The 18,730-nt window shown below is 32.1% G+C and overlaps 1 long non-coding RNA gene across 2 annotated transcripts; it reads right to left on the reverse strand.

The window, feature by feature from the left end:
- Positions 1-1,300: 1,300 nt before the first annotated feature.
- LOC127725551 (uncharacterized) lies at positions 1,301-14,860 on the reverse strand. Of its 2 annotated transcripts, XR_007993030.1 has the most exons (4): positions 14,827-14,860; positions 8,807-8,900; positions 8,282-8,406; positions 1,301-1,415 (listed from the first exon to the last, which is right to left on the reverse strand). It is a non-coding gene; the product is annotated as an uncharacterized LOC127725551 (long non-coding RNA). The 2 variants fall into 2 exon arrangements; XR_007993029.1 differs by lacking the exon at positions 14,827-14,860 and having other exon boundaries at positions 8,807-8,938.
- Between the last annotated feature and the right edge of the window lie 3,870 nt (positions 14,861-18,730).

The following is an 18,730-nucleotide window of genomic DNA, read 5'->3' on the forward strand; positions in this document are numbered from 1 at the left end:
TTAACATGTCATTGGTGAAACATTTGGGTGAAAATTTATAATGAAGATTAAGGACTAAAGATATTGAAAAACTAATACTTACGCTGTTACATCACTAAGTATGCATATTTATTATTCAATATTTATATCCTACAGTTGTATACATTCCTGAACTAAAGTCTTGTATACCAAAGTAATCTAGATAATCAGAGGAAGAAAGGTTGTCTTGCCAAAAACGTTTTAACTGATATTAGTCTACATATTTAATTTTATTGTCTTTTTAATTGTATGTTCATAACTGTCTGTTTTTGATTTCTTGAAAAGCAAAAAAAAAATAATTTGTATAACCCAATTAAATATTTAGAGAAAACTGTTTTTTTAAGCTCTATTTTGTGAGTCAATTATCAATTTACGACACAATGCCACCGACAATCATCTCTTATTTCCGGTCATACATCACGGCTTTAAAAAGTAGTCGATAGTCCATCAAAAAGAAATTGAGTATTTCAATTATATCGGGCTCGTATGTATAGGAAATTTGTATAATGTTTTAAATATTTATCATTAAATGAAAATAATTGTGATCAATAATTTTCAAAACACACATATAGTGCACAAAGCTCAATAGTACAATCATACCTCATTTAACATATGTATAATCAAGAAAAAAGAAAATAACAAAATAATCAATATTGGTATTTGAAAACTAATAACATCAATTTTAAATTAAACCTTCTTTGTAACGACGTATTTCGGCTATGCATGTATCCCATGGATAAAATCTAGAAAGTTTTTTACTTTTACAAATTTGATGCCTTGTATGGTTGATGAAAGAGAAGTTAAGTATATAAAACAACTGACTAATCATTGGCAATTTTATTATTTCATCTTGAGAGAGAAGCAAAAGATACCAAAGGGAAATTCAAACAGACAGGTCGAAAACAAACTGGCAGTGTCATGGAAAAAAAAACAAACCGAAAAATGACGAAAGGACAACCGTACAAAAACAAAACAACAATTAACTATTTTGAGTCGTTAATTGATTCAAATTAACATAAGTTAAGTTTCAGGGAACTGAAACTGTTTATTTTCTGCATATTTTGCAGGGTAAATGGTGCGAGCCATGTAAGTTTGCAACAACGATACTATATAGATTTAATTTATTTTTATTTGATTTAAATGTATTTTAACTATTTGTGATTATATACCAAGTATAAAGATTTTGGACACAGAGATGTGAGAAAATGTAATACCAAGGAGCAATTCAAAACCTACAAGTCGACGAAAGAAAAATAAGATCATTATCAAATAAATTTTAAAAAAAAAACGACAAACAATAAGTTGAGGTGCTCTGGAAGAGTATCATGTTTCCACTAGTGTCATCTGTCGTGTTGCTGGTGTCAAATACAATACTTGCAGTCGCTGCTGTAATGTTCCTAAAAAGGAAAAAAAGTTCACATTTGGAAAGTTGAAATGTTCTTTTTTGTTAAAATTGGTTCCCAAACGACCATTATTGGCAATGTCTAGATGTCTGTCAAGATATGAAGCAGACTCAACTGTATCAGTTATGTGAAGTCCTGTATTTCAAGTTCAATGGGATGAATACTTCCATAGTCATTTAACTTTTTTCGTGAAATAGAATAATTTAACAAAGAATAAGAGAACGAGATTATGGTTACGAGAACGGATTAAATTCGTAATTATCTATGGCGTATATATGTTCAATATTGATCAACCAATTAATGATGGTACCAATGAACTTCGTAATAACTTCGTCCTTATTATCATGAGTTTTTTTTTATCATATATTGTAAGCAGCAACTCTCTATGAAGGAATTGAAAGCCCTTTAATATCGTTAAAATATATCACAAAATAATATAAAAGGCAGCATATGTGGGGTTAAAACGACCTAAAGAGTCAAGCTATTTCTAATTGGTTTTTTTTTCCATTTTGTTCGTATGCTGTTTTATTGTTTGCTGTCCCAATCAAGAGGTAGCGTGAGGAGCTGCCAAACATGTTCAACCATGCCTCATTCTTGATGTTTCTGTCCAAGCCGGAATAGTAATCCAGCGTGTGTCGTTAATTGCTGTCTGTCATAATTGTATTAAGTTTATTGCTTAAGTTTAAATTAATCAATTGTTTTTCTTTAATAACTAATTAACATATAAAAGAATACTTTACAGTATGAGTGATTGCTCTCTATTGAAGACTTTTAACTTTGAACATCAGTGTTGTTTTTTGGTTTTTGGTGAATATTTGTCTCAATGACAATCAAACAACATCATCTTATATTTATATTATCGGCAATTTTTACATTTTGTCTTTGATACTACTGCCTATTATTTTTTTTAAATCATGGACAGGACCTGATACTCAATATTATTATGCACTGATGTCACGTATCAGTGTAGTTACGTCACGTATCAGCGCAGCAACGTCACGTGTTCATGCCCATCCTCGTCAATTTATCAATAAAATACACGTAAATTCATGCATACAACCTAACAACTATCACAACGTTTTGTACGCGGTAAAATTTTTACTTACTATTCAAATTTATTTCATATTCTCAAACAAATAAAATATAGTGTAGAGACAAATTGCCTATATTAAGAACAATGGCATTTTATTTTTCGTTATTTATTTCATTAGCCCGAAAATCAGGTCGAGCTCTCCTGATATTCTTGCTGATAAAGTCATATCAAAGACAATAGTGCCATTATTCTATATTTATCACATAAATACCGCTGAATCATGATCCTAACGACGACGTACATCCTGCATGACAAGGAAAGACGTTTATGTTTGCTTTATTTAATATAGATAAAAGAGTGTGTTATGATTAAGATTTTTTTAATTTAAACTTTGTCTTATGTTGACAGTTTGATTGATTAATGAAAATCAGAATTAAAAAGACTCCACGATATGGTAGAAAAATAGCCCAGGTTTTGTTATTCGCCGTCGGGTGGTGGCGAACATAAACTTAATTATGTAGTGAATCATTATACAGAGATGCATTATCACGAGAAGTTTCTCTTACATGATCGATTAGATTTAATTAATATGTGTTAGGTAAATAGTTGACAATGATATAAATATATATTAGGCGCTGATCCAATTTCAAAATCATGAAATACCAATTACAAAAAGGAGATTCTTTTTATGGTTATCATCTGGGAAATGGACGGTTCGTTTCTTTCCACATGACTTTAAACAAAGAAAGCGAAACCTGATAATCTTACGTAATTATGTGTTATATTACCATGTCGACCGATGGCCGATTGATTGATTGTTATTTGTCAATTAGCAAATATTTTATGTCTGAATGGACCATGCTTATGATTTAGTTTTCCCACGTTTGAAGATTTCTATACAGGACAGGAGCGCCTGTGTTTGTAGTATATTGATACCATATTTCCGAATCTTTCTTTTTTTTTTTTTTTTATAAAAGTTACTATAACAAGGAGACCACAGATTGACAAGAGATGTGTTTCGTATGTTGTAACCACAAGTCCGTCTTTTATTAACCATTTTTAACGAATATGCCTTATCACCGTATGTTCACGTGTCATTGATAACACAACAAGTTCCAATAACAAGTGTTGCAGGAACAAACTACATTTGTTTTTATTTGTTTATACAGAAAACACTTTGCCCCTTTCTGTTCACCATTGAAGGGGCAAAGTGTCTTCTGTATAAACCTGAACTATATACACAATTCAATGATTTAATATCATAGGCGTTAAAGGTCTAAGTCGAGTTCAAAGTGACCTGACTTTGATATATGACACACCCTATTCAATGATGCATCAGCATACCAATGTTCGCCAACCTAAATTCTGTGGAACAAAAGCTATGCCCAGGACACCAAATACTACATCTATTACAAGTCCTTATACATCCAATCAGGCTCCCATATATACCTCGACCTATTAATGGGTCGCAAAACCTTGCAAATGCGGCTGCTACAGAAGCAGAACTATTTCACTCGTCCACGTTACTTGTAACTAATACGCGTATTCATACGCCTGATAACACAAACAATGTAAACAACAAGGTACTCTTTAGGGAATATGTCGCAGCTTCCACATCAACTACAGAAACGCTATCCTATATTGTTAAACTTGTGTTAAAACAATCGAACTCAGAGCATGTAATCGAAAAGGAAGCAAACATGCATACACTAGAAACTGCCATTATAAGATGTTCAAAAAGCCAGCAAACAGACTTAACTGCTGCTGCTACATCGACAGGAAAAGTTTTTATGCAGAAGATTAACGGAATATGGATTTTGTTGCACCCTCAATCAAAAAAGCAGATAATTGAAGCTAGGGACATTAACCTGGCTACGTTGTTAGCACCAAAATATGATATATACCATAAGCCCAAACCATGCAGTCAAGGGGTTTACATTTGAGCTTTCAAGTAAAAAAAATGTAAGATTGGCCAACAATCTTACAACAGAGGAATTTGATACCGAAACATCATGGGAAAAATATCTGAATTTGAACAATATGGAGCCGATTTTAACGAAATTTCACTAAATTACGACCCATGTTTTTATACATATCATAAGATATTTTCTGCCAAAGCAGCAGCTACTATTGTGGAACACAATATAGTTATCATCTAGCCAAAGGTTAATGACAAATTGTTGAACCTGGTTACCCATAATGTCCAGAGCAGAGCATGTGCTTACTGCGTGGAATTCGACCATACATAAAAATTTTGTGAAAAAGCAAAACACGGCATTCCCAATTCATCACAAGGGGCTATACCTATCCGTAACATAGATGAGCGAGGCAGACCGGTTTTCAAATATTGCAGGAGCAGAACTCTGTTATAACTGCAATTATGGTACTTGCTTTAGAAGAAAATGCAAGTTCATGCATGCATGCATGTAGTCATTGTGGGTCAAGCGGGCATGGCATGAAAACTTGTGTTTTAGCTAAATAACAAACAAAACAACCAAAGTCAAACAGTGAAAATACAAAAGAGAAATCCCAAAAGCAAACATTTGACTAAATATGTGACCTTTATATTTAGATAGACTTGAATACGAACTTAAAGAACATCCAGATAGACATTTTGTTATGTATCTTCTGAATGGCATACGCTTTGGTTTTGATAACCTTGATAACCTTGTATCTATGATTGATTAACCCACGTTTGAATGCAGAAATTTTCTTACCGCCATCAGAGACCCCGAAACTGTTGATATGCTTTTGAAACAAGAAATAGATAAAGGATATGTTAAGGGTCCGTTTACTAGTCCTCTTTATGAAACATTCCGTGCTAGTCCCATCTGGATCGCAGAAGGTAAATATTCTGGCAAAAAACGTCTTATTCTGAATCTATCTTCTCCACATAACCATGAAACACATGATAGCATCAACAGTCTTATAGATAAAGAGATTTGTTCACTATAGTTTGCTAAAAATAGATGACGCAATAAGGGCCATCAAGCATTTGAGAAAGCGATCAATTTAAAACAAAATCCGTAAATACCACCATCACTTATATTGCATAAAATGGAAAGATAATAATTTTTATTTAGTAGCTGTTGTTCTTCAAAACTTTTCAGGTTATAAACAACAACAAGAAGTACAGAGTTCCCGAATAAGATTACCGCTAACTTATGATATAATTAAAAATTAAACAGAATTTCAAAAAAGAATATTTTCACCATTTATTACTACACTTATTAAGTCAGCTTGTATCGTTGCTTACTTCGGATTTAACCGCTGCGGTGAATTTACCATCAATACAGACTTTGATGCATCTAGCAATCTATGTATAGACATTACTGTCGATAAGGATTACGCAATGTTGCATTTAAAGTCCTCTAAAACAGATCCTTTAAAAATCGGAGTAAATATTTATCTTTCCAAAAACAACGTCGCTTTAAGCCCGGTCAAATCTTTAATAGGCTACCTCTCTGTTAGAACATCTAGATTCAACATAGTCTACAACTCTAGTCCACTGTTTGTCATGGAAAATGGAGAGGCTCTAAAACGTACGTTCTTCATCAATCATGTTCGATCCATCCTGGAAATTATCGGATTCAACCCATCATATTTACAACGGACACAGCTTCCGAATAGGAGCGGCAACATCAGTTGCATCAAAATTTGAAGATCACCTAATCAAGATTCTAGGTCGTTGGAGTTCCGAATGCTATACCAGATACATTCATACTTCAACATCAACCATTAAACAAGCCCAGCTAGCCTTGATATCGTATTAGTCTAGTGTTTCTATTCAACAATTTTCTATGTACGAGTTGTGCATGGAAAATATAATGTGCCTTAATTTTACAGCGGCATAATTAGTGTTTCTTGTCAAATAGGATTACGATTTCTTTTATTGGAATTTATATTTGATTTACAGGGACATAATATCCCCGTCGATTGCAGTGTGTCGCTTGATTTAATTGGAGCATAAGAACATCCTTTGTAGCAGTGTGTTACTTAGTTTCACTTGTGCATAATAATCTACATGTTTGCAATGTGTTTTATTTTATTTTAACGGGGGCACAATAATTCCTTTGCTCTTAGTTTGCTGATATTCATCATTGGGAGCTAACAACTCATAGTTTGAACATATGCTACCCGATTTAATGTGGTGTACTTGTTCCCTATAAGATTTAGATATGTTATAGCAGCACGATAGTTTAGTATGATCGTATACTTGTATTATATCATATTTACATGTCTCTTAAACTACACTTCGTGTCAAGAAAGCTCAGACAAAGGCTTATGCGACTAGTTTCGCAAATTGGCTCTCTCTGGCTTTCTACTCACTTTATCTTTGGAAACTTATCTGAGCCACAGTTCAGATGCTTATCATTCACATACTTTGGAACCAGAAGTAGATCAGACACTGGGCACTAACCAGCCGATCTGTCTAGTTTAAAGTTATGTTTGCAAGCAAACCGCAGTTTGCCTACAACATGTACAACTACAACTACATTATCTTTATTTGTTTTCAAAATTCGGATGATATGACCATGCACGCTAGATTGCTGAGACAGCCGTACGCCATAAAATATAGTATATAATTGTATAGTTGTATTAATCAGTATATTTTTGTAGTTTTGCAATAAAATAATATGTCTAGCTTGTCTTGTGTTTTCACTGATTTATGTTTGGTGCATAACATTTGTACGTAGCATTTAGATTGACAAAACTTTTTATCCAGAAGCATCATTCTGACCTTGACGTTGACCTTTAATTTCTGAATTTACAATATACAAACCTCAGACTTTGTTCCTGAGTCAGTATTATTTTGTCAGATTGATGTATCAGCAACTATGTGTCAACTTGACACAGAAGCAATGATTATATACAATGAATGGCTGAAAGCCAAAAATCTAAAATTGTCACTGCCTCAATATCGAATTTTCACGATAGCAAGTAAAATGCATGTACGGGTATTAGTCACGTATTCGGACAGCTCTAGTTTGTTTCATTTTTTGACAGATAATATATTTATTGTTGTCTCGGAATCTTTTCCATTTTTTCATGTTAAAAGTTTTATAACAACTGAATTTTGTAATTCAGTTAACAACAACTTCTACAGAATAATCTTTATTGCGACAGTGCACCAAAACTTCAGGTCTTGAAAAGAATTTCTAAATCATCATGTATAATATGTAAAAAACCACTTATTCGACAGTGGAATAAAGCAATACAGAACCATCTCTCTCTGTATATAAACGGAGGTTTTTATCGTATAAATCACATAACAAATGAAAGAAAATAGTAATTAAGAGATTTATAACAGGAAAACATTTCATGTCCGAATCATAATTTTATTTTTTACATGTTATATAACTGACAAAAGTAGTTTGTGCAAAATGGACGAATAATATTAGTTACACAGTGTGCAATTGTCATTATGCAGGAATTTGTTGGGTCTATAAAATTCATATCGGGTGAGGCAAAGCCAAATTGGATATGAATTTTATTGACCCGATAAATTCCGTATTAGGACAATTGCACACTGTGTAACGAATTTATCCTGATTTTGTTATCACACCGCTTATTTATTGTTTTTTTTTCACGATCAATTCCGTATTAGGACAATTGCACACTGTGTAACGAATGTATCCTGATTTTTTTATGACACCACTTATTTATTGTTTTTTTTTCCATGATTTTTTTTTATCTTTTATTAGGTCAATGGTATAAGGGAGATAATTCGAATTGACCTAATAAAAAATTGCACTGAAATTTATTAGGACAATATCAGCCAATCTAATTACGAGAAACTACTTTAAATCAGGATAAGTAAACTTACCCATATAATAACTTCTGGTGGAGGTTCTTCACTTTCTAGTTCTTCTTCTTCTGCCAAGTCAATGTGTGCATATCTGCAGCCATGTTGACATAAAAATGTAGACGCAACCTTCTTATCTAATGTTCCTGTAAAATTATACGGCACTGTTCATAGAGAAAAAAGCGCTTTGGGTGGAGTATTATTAATATTCAACCTTTAAAAACTGAATATTCATCGTATAAGGCACAGTTTTTGTCAATTACTTCTTATAAGGTTTGACAATTTGCTGACAACCTTCGACGTTCCATTCGATTAAACATCACTGGACGTTAAGCAACCAACACTCAATCAATCGATTAAACAGTTGAAAGGAAAATTAAGCTAATGCTTTTTAAATGACATGTAGATAAAATGTAACTAAAAATACATGTTTTCTTCTTACGTAGCACAAACAGTTTTACCATGGGAAAGGTTTAATATAGCAATACAAGTACATGTTGTATTGAGGCATTACATATTTATATTAACAAATTAAATAGAACTTACGAATTTGGAAATCACTATGGACATGCGTCGTGACGATACTAAATAGAATCATCCATGCGGCTAGTCGAGTTGACCAATTCATTTCTTGTCTTGTCTTCAATGTATTCATATAATAAGAATAATTAATGGTCCATTAGAATGTGATATTTGAAAATATTTTTTCATCAAATGCATAAGAAAAAGGCGAAAGATACCATAGGGACATTCAAACTCACAAGTCGAAAATAACCTTGACAACGCCATGGCTAAAAAGAAAAAGACAAACAGCAGTACACAAAACACAACATAAAAAAACTTAAGACTGAGCAACACAAACCCCACCAAAAACTGGGGGTTATCTCAGGTGCTCCGGAAGGGTAAGCAGATCCTGCTCCACATGTGGCACCCGTCGTGTTGCTCATGTTAGTACAAACCCGGTAATAAGTTTAATTCGGTAGGTCACATTCGGGGAAAAGGGGACGGAATTGTAGTTACGACCTTTGAAACATATCCGCTATCATCTATGAAACGGATATTCCACAACGGTCAACCAACTCGTGATGGCGTCCGTAAAATTTGCGAAGGGATGATTTCATCTTCACCACTTGGAACTTTTGGTTTTATATCGTCCTTGTGAGAAGCAACCCTTTATCAAGTAAATCATGATAGACAATAGAAGCCCTAGAATATCGAATCAACTTGGAGATATATACTCCGTATGCAGACGCTGCTGGAAAGCTGCTACATAGAAATGTAAAGTCGACAAGAAGAGGAGCACAGTTGGTCCACATTTGAATGCCGGTTGTTTGTTGAAAAACACGCCCTCCAAACGTAACAAATGTGTTGTCAATCATAACATATATTTAAAAGATACTTAAGTTTATAAATAACTACCGATATAAGAATTAGAAGATGTGGTATAATAGACAATGAGACTTTTCATAAAAGACACAAGGAAAAAGATGTGAACAATAAGAATTCACCGCACGAACTCCTAACAATGCGGAAAATGTTTTGTTTACCAGCAACTGTGTATTGTGTGTTTATCTCGAAAAATGTTTTTTTTTGTGTGTGTATTTATCTCAAAATGTATGATATATTGTTTATTGTGTAAATAATTACGGGTTTTTTTTGTATGCTAAATCTTCACATACATGGAGGAAATAAAGATTCATTCATTCATTCATTCAAGGTAGTGAAATAAAGTAAAATATCCTGACATGTAGCTTAAAAGGCATATAATTGTCAGGCATTTCATCCTCTAAAAGCAAGGTTTGATTTGTTCGAAACTATACTAGTTATGTGGATCAATATATTTTCATTCATAAAATTCACAAATAAAAATTACATTTCCTTGTAGGTTTTTCTAGACATAAATCATGTTGTATCTTTTGCTGGAGTTCGAAGATCTTTGATAACTTTTTTTTAAAAATTTTCGCAGACTTGGGACCGATTAGAAACTGACATATTGTTTAGACACCAGTCATTTGTTTAAGCTTTAAATGGCTCTGAGTGTCGACAGGTATGAATAAATTTGGATTATGACTACATCCATTCCACCTTAACCTTTAATAACAATAATACTTTTTAAATGTGGTGCTTCCGAAGCAATGTATGCTCAAACCCGGACATTCGAAAACATAGGATGCATGAATATTTCAATATTAGTTATGAAATACATGATATAAAAGGAAAATATTCCATTTATTGCAATCAAAATATTCATACTTTAATAAAAAAAAAATCTGAAATAAAATTTAAAATCATGAAATGCCGTATAAATATTCAGATATTTCCTATCGGTTATGTATAAAATTCCTTTTCTGATGTAGACGTCACACACAACCGTCCTGTCTATTATTTTTCAACATTTTCAAAATATAAAATTCAGTTTTGTATATCCATTTTGATTTTAATTTGAATATATATATAAAAAATAGGGTACTGGTTGTATATCTCATCCCCCGTTTGTTTTCGACTTTCATGAAAATAACACTATATAGATTTCGCTTGCCCGCAGTGCCGTATAAATATGTAAAGACGTTATGAGCTATATGACCAAGGGGACTTAAAGAGAATAACCAAACTGATCTGAAGTCAACTTTGTTTGAGGGATGAGTTCCTTAGAATTTTTGTAATTTATCAATCGGGAATTTTTCGAGATAAAATCATGTCAGTACCGATATACTGACTACTGAGCTGATGCTACCCTCGGAAGTGGTATTGACCCTGTATAATCAGTTGAATGTGATGCCAAATTTTGTTATACATTTGTGTTTTAAGGAATTTTGCCTTAAATAGTATGTTGAGATTCATTTTTATATCTATTTTATTCAATATTTTGTTGATTTATCAGTGAATTTTAGGAGAAATACAATCCATGCAAGATATTTAAAATAATATTTTTTATAGGTTTTAACATTTCGTTTTTCCATTTCTTTTTAAAGTTATTAGTGATCATTTCTCGAATGCAAACATTATTTTAGATATTTGTATTTGTATTTGTGAATTGGTAATATGTTGTAAAGCGCTAGGGGTAATTTTCACATTATATAATGAGCAGTTAAAAATACTGTAATATAATATTAATAATTACAAACACACAATTGGTTTAAGATCAACATTCGTAACTCACCTTTAAGTAGTTATCTCGTTAGTTTTTTATGTTAAAATCATGTTATTGTCATGTTTGTATTAACAACTATAATTACCATGTTTTATTATTGATTATATTTACAAATATATTTTTATGTTTATTCTTTTTAGCAGTTGTATTTAAATTGATCTCGAAATTAGGTAAATTATCAAAGTAGTTGTATGTTCAAGTGAACAATAAATCAAATTTTAAAATAAATAATTATTTATTTCTCTACATACAATGTTCTATAAATATACATATTAACAAATTTTGTTAATCTTCGTAGGAAAACACTAGATATCTTTCAAAGTGGCACGTTAAAGAGCTCAATGTAATATTTGGCTTACACAAACATTTTCCATTGTTGATTGTAAATTTATTTTGTTTTTAACCCTAAAAAAACAAAGTTAATTTCCCGGGTGGAATGTGTATACTCTGTCCGTCAGTCCCCTTGTCTATGCGTCTGTCTGTCGTATGCGATGTAAACGCATCCCTTCCTCAAACTGTATAAATACTTTTAATCCAGACATTTCCTTCTGTAGAAAATCGTGGATGAAACCTGGTTTTATAGCTAGGTAAACCTCTCACTTGTATGACAGTCGCATAAAATTCCATTATATTGACAACAATATGTGAACAAAACAAACAGTCATAATAGGTAAAAATTTCAAATATTGGGACACAGCAGTCAACATTGTGTTATAATCTTAACCACTATAAAACAAACTAACATGTCAACAAAGAAAAACAAAATGGCATATAGACAAAGCACGTACATAAGCAAATATGAAAGACAAGAATACAAAAAATTTCCATAGCACAATAACACGATGGCAGGATGCATAAGTACTGAGCCACGCCGAAAGGATATTACCAAAAATTGACTAAACATTAAAGGTATATAATATACAAAGACACATAACAGAACACTATAACACGTATTTAAGATGATAAGCAACGTCAGTACCTAGAATCTCTACTTCAGTCACTCAAAAATCTATTTTTTTTCAAAATGGTTTTATCTAATAAAACTCAAATATTACAGGCAATGCTTACTTTAAAACATAGTACTGTTTGATCAAATCACACCGATTCTTTAATTTTTCTAAAATATCCTTCCCACATGGTTTCTATTTTCAAAAAGTACCTTTCGTGAACTATTAAGATGTTAATATTCAATAGCAAAAGGGGTGTACATAGGGGCCGCAAAATCACAGGCAATTAGAAGCAATACCTAAAGACCAAGCAACAGAAACCAAGTGAGCTGTTACTGCTACAGTAGTGACAAAAGAGAGGCGAATGATACCAGAGGGACATTACGTCGTTTTGTTCATGACAAGTAAATCATTATATGGAACTCAATATTAAACTAGGTGGAACTGTGTTGTGGACTAAAACCAATGTATCCCTTCATCTTTTGTCAGTACAGTAAAGAAAAGGACCAACTAACACATTCTAGTACTGAATACTGATGGTATGGTAATGGGAAAAAAGAATATATAAATATATATAGTCTGAAAATTAAACCCAACATTGTTAGAATTAGATTTGTATGCTGACAAATTTTTGTCCCTCAACGGAATTTGAACTCACACCTTTTGATTCACTACAGCACTAATCGCTTAGCCTCATGTCCAGCGGTATAGACTGATCGAACACATCCGCTATATAAAAATATAACTTCAATAGTCGTAGTGTTACCTTGTCACGTAAGGCGGATCTAGATTAAGCGTGTGTAGATGTTATATTATTTTTTTTTATACACAATGTATTATTTTGTTTGTCAGCAATCTAACTCAACAATATGTGCGTCGACAGGATAAGCTTCATTTGTTATACATGCATCACTCACCATGCAAATTCACAAGCGGGTTTATGATCAACTTATGGTACTTATCATATGAAGTTTGTGTTTTTGGTGCTGATCCAAAATCATTGATGGTTACCTATGCATGACAAAGTGTAACAGAACTAAAGGAAATACAATGTACAAACATAGAGGTTCTTCGTATGCACTGTATGACAAATTGAAATGAAATTATGCCTGAATAATCAGATTATGGTCCTTAACGAACTTTATGTTTTTGGTGCGGATAAAAAAAAACAAGATGACTGCTACTAAGTTGGGTCCTTAATGCTCTTCAAATTAGTACTTTATTTGGCCTTTTTAACTTTCTTGATTTGAGCGTCACTGATGAGTCTTTTATCGAAGAAACACGCACCTTGCGTACAAACATTTTTATCCTGGTATCTATGATGAGTTTATTTACATAGTTTGATATATAGAACCCCAACTTTTTACATGTTAATATTCTCCTCTGACACTTTCGGTCAAATAGAACTAACATTTCCTTGTGTGGTTATCGTTCAAAAAAATGCTCGATGACCCCACACCGTTACTAAAAATAGAAAGTATAGCAAAGCTATCGTAATAAATCTTAGTATCCATTCAATCTGCTTTATTACTTACCCCCTTTGCTTAATCGTCCTCATACACCATTATTTCCAATGCATGATGTTAATAACATACCATTAGTCATTAATTTACATCTTTTACCCCCCCCCCCCTAACCTAACCCACCTTCCCAAAAAAGAACAAAAACAAAACAAAATGTCGTTATCTTCATGAGCCTGTACCCTGTTTGATCACACGTTGTGTTATTTTACATAAATAAAACTGAAGCCCAAAATAAAAATAAAAAAACCCGAATCATTACTTATAAAATAAAAATAAGATCACGCTAACACAAAAGCTGATGTGAATTCATGACACTGCACATCATATTAAATACTGTTATTGGTTTTGATGCTTGGGACAACAACGACAAGGAGAAAAAAGTAAAATAACAAAAATACCGAACTCCAAGCTAAATTCAAAACGGAAAGTCCCTTATAAAATGGCAAAATCAAAAGCTCAGACACATCTAACGAATTGAAAACATCTGTCATATTCCTGACTTTGTACATGCATTTCCTTATGTAGAAATTAATTGGTTAAACCTGGTTTTATAGCCAGCTAAACCTCTCACTTGAATGACAGTCGCATAGAATTCCATTATATTGACAACAATGTGTGAGGAGAAAGGGACTGTATATCAGTTATTTCCTTTTAATACCAACACAACTAAAATGTCCCTGATGGACACTGTTCAATTTTGCAGTCCTACATTTTCAATGATGATGATTTGGCTTGTAAGGCTTCGAAATATCATTAGTACAAAAAAACTAATGTCATATATGACGATTGCACAACCTTTAATCTTTAAAAATCCTGATACGCCTGGTTTTTTTTGGAGGAATTATTTAATGAAATATGCTTTATTGATATGATTAATTTTATCTATATTTAATCTCTAAACAAAAAAGCAAATTCTTCAAGAAAAAAGAAAATTTCATAACTCACCTTCTACAAATACTATCTGCCTAAGTTTAAAAAAAATTTAAATGGTTGTATTTACCTTGGTCCACTTTCAAGTCTATAATATTTAAACTATGTACTAAATAGATTGCATGAAATATAAACATAAATGTTTGAATAACTTGAATCTGTTTTTTTTTTTTTTATTTATTTTGTTTTTGGCCGCCTGATCATTGAAATACTCGTTGTCTGTATATCTACTGTTTATTAACAATTGTTAACTCATCATAGATACCCAATGACCTAAAATACGTTATTAACTATCCATTTTAATACAATTCCGTGTGTCTGAAAACTGGTCATTAATACAGATCCAATACAGAGGTGTGTAAACAATTATTGACCGTAGAATGGGTTAATATCCATAATGGTCAACCGTCAAAGATTATTTCTCTAAAGGCGCAGTCCGAACTGAAAGAAATTTGTAGGGTTTATAATCCTGAATATGCACTGCTTCGAAGGAGTCACATTTGTTTAATTAATACAAACTTACAGTAGAAGTGCCTTTAACGAACCGTTGAAAATACGTGTCAAAGTCACTAAACACTAACGCAAATAATTATTTTTTGTCTTAAATTATCTCATATGTACACACAAAAAAAGAAGACTCTTTCTGTGAAATATTGATGGCCTCTAAAAATGACCGTTTGTAAAGCCACCCTTAGCACCAAATTGAGTTTAAATTACTTCTTTTTTCAATCCACGGAAATCTAACCTTGCCGTTGCCATTTTGTTTACAAACATCAGTAGCGTCATGGAAGATAACTTGTATAAATTCGAGAGGCCCAAAAGGCTGTCACCCAACGAATAAAAATTTAATTGATCGCACATTTTCAATATTATCCCTTATCACATGGGTTTTCTATGTACTATATTTTGCGGTCCTTTAAATACCAAAACTAAGCGGCAGTTAGAATTCATAAGTCAAATCATATTTTTGTTAATTTCCCCTCTAGTATTGATTGCTCTGTTTTTCAAACACAACTTCATGGCATACGCAGGTGTTACTGCCCCACCAGCGGCACAAGCAATGTTAATCATAACAATGAGAAATCGAAAAATATTATTCACCTACAAATCTTAAACGAAATAAAGGAGAACCTGATTCCGGCGGTCTTTAGTCATATGTGACACAAATTGATCGTTACTGTTAGCCTTGTAATGCAGCCAAAGCTTATGCATTCCAAAAAAAAAAAAGAAAAAAAAAAAAAAACAAAAACAAAAAAAAAAACAAAACAAACAAACAAACAAAACAAAACAAGACAAAACAAGACAATAAAGTCAACTTAACCATAAAGAAGCTTTCTTGCAAGTAGAAATCTGTATTAAAAAATGTTCTGGAATAGAGAATACATTGAGAGATGTATACCTCGTCTGTAAATTCTGATTGACCCTTGTATATTTATACAATGTAATTGGTATGTATGAAAAATGTTTTTTTATCAAACTCTTTAGTCTTTAACCAATTGTCAACTTCAATTTCTAGGTGGAGGTAAAGATATAAAGTAGAAACAGCAGTGTTGGTAGTATCTATTTCATGATATCGGATAGAGGCGATGAAAAAAAATCACCAATTTGTAAACTTATGCGAGAATGGACATTACCTGTGTAACGAAACATTAGTAAAAGAAACAGTGTTAACTTATTTTTTTTTTTTTTTTTAAAGATTCATTGCATAAAAATGTACTGTAATTTACCTCCAATACAAATGTCAGCTGTATATCGAAACACACTTTAACTGAAAAATAACAAATATTAGTTTTTTGTATAAATCAATCAAGTTTTTTTGTTTCATTTGAAAGTTTATTTTAGCTTTTATGCATCGAATAACTATTCAAAAAGTCGGTATTTCTTTCTGGTTGACGAGATGTTAATGTTTTAAGTAGTTATTGGTTGAAAACAACAAAACATCTTTCTAATTGGTTTGGAAATCTTTCTAGATAAAGTTGAAAAGTTGTGAAATAGTTTCAAACACAATTGTCAGTACTTAACTCCTTATTCGAACAGTCAATGTTATGTTTTTGCAACCAAGAAGAAATTTTAGACATAAGCCACGTTGGGACAAGAGATTGCATTTGTTGGTTCTTCTGGATATAATTTATTTTCAATGATGTTCAAATCAATGGATTCAAATGTCTAAAATACGGTGTTGATTGCATTAATTTTGGAAATTTAAAAAAAAGCATTGTGGAACATTCTAGTAACCATTGTAACCTCCCTTCACATTTGTAATAAAACAAACCGGAAAAAAAACCCAACAGACAATAACCTAAACATTCTACTTTAACTGGAGTGACTGTAGAAAGATGACTACGTCCTGTCCCGTATTTGGCTTCCATGATATTCCTAGTGCAAGAAGATGGCGTTTCTAAACTTAAAGTATATAAAGATACTAAGGTTTCAAATCTCTCAGCCAAAGTTTCCTTTAGATGGAATTGGATATTGTATAAGGCCCTTTTTGTCATATAGCTATTCAACTGTTTCTGTCCGTCAGCTAGACTATCAAATATTCGGCTTTGAGCCTTCCTGGTGAAGGTAAATCCATGATATTTAAAAGTGATGTTTTCTTTTTTTTATGAATTCCACTTTTTTTTATGTCAATCAAATACGACTCCAGTTAAACATACAAATTCATAAGCATTTACTGCATGTAAGGAACTGTCAAAAATATTTCATGCCTTTCAATTCAATAGAAAATACTTTATACACGTATTGCGCGAGGTAATCAAGAAAGCAACATAATTCTAACATATTTCAATGACAACTTTTTATATACAGTGAAATCAGATTTGTATTTTACCTTGATTTGTATCTTCGTAATAAATTAAGGACATTTGAAAATTTGTTAACTACTAATTGCCTTTAATTTATAGTGTAACCATTAACAGTTTACCTTGGAATTGTAATCTCTTAATATCTGTTTTTTTAAATATATTTCAAATCAGAATCATGGTGTCCCATTATTACTTTAGCAATGCAATATGATTTATTAAATGCAAAGTCTTTTGTACGTGTAAAGTTCGTTGCGTGTTAAAATCACTTTACTATTTGCTTATCTTTGTGCACATATTTTCATAGGAACAACACATGTTATTATACCTTCATATATGATAAACAATTCTATTCAGTAACACATTATCACGTAAAAAGGAATAATTCAGTTAATTTTCATTTAAATGTAAGGAAGGACTAATAACCCTATCAAGTTACACTCAGCGTTGATTAACCTTATCATTCACCGGCGAATAACGTTTTGAGCATCTTGGTTTATACATGAGTTATCACCCATTATAATGATGTCACATAGTATCAATAGACCAGGTGAAAATATCAAACAAGCCTTAGAAATTCATCTACTGCCAAGGATATCTCTCGAAAACAGCCCTTTTTAGGGGGATCAATATTTTACAGAAAGATTCGACCTTTGTTGTACATACGAGAGATTCTTAGACACAAAATAATTTTCTAACATATATGTAGGTGTTTTGACAATCCGGTACTACAGTAAGGCAAGTGTTTTTTGAATGCTTCAAAAGGCCAATATATTGTAAATTCGGTATAATAAAATAAGTGTGGCCCCTGAGAAGCGATGAATATCCAAAATTGTCAATCCTAAAATGTTATTTTAATTCGGATTGTGCCCTTGTGGAATTAACCTTTTAGGGTGGACAATTTCGGATATTCGTCTTTTTTACTGGCAATAATTGCATATTATTTACTATGGAATATTATTTTTTATATTATGATGCAATGAATTTATACAAATTACAAACACTAAAGCATAATAAATGCCCAAACAAACCGAAGCTACAAGATCTTAAAATTTGCTTAACCTGCGAAGATTTGTTTTCATCGAATACGTTATTCGAATGAAAACTCGCAAGCTGGA

This window comes from Mytilus californianus, unplaced genomic scaffold (assembly GCF_021869535.1).
Source record: "Mytilus californianus isolate M0D057914Y unplaced genomic scaffold, xbMytCali1.0.p SCAF_15, whole genome shotgun sequence".
Taxonomy (NCBI): Eukaryota; Metazoa; Mollusca; class Bivalvia; order Mytilida; family Mytilidae; genus Mytilus; species Mytilus californianus.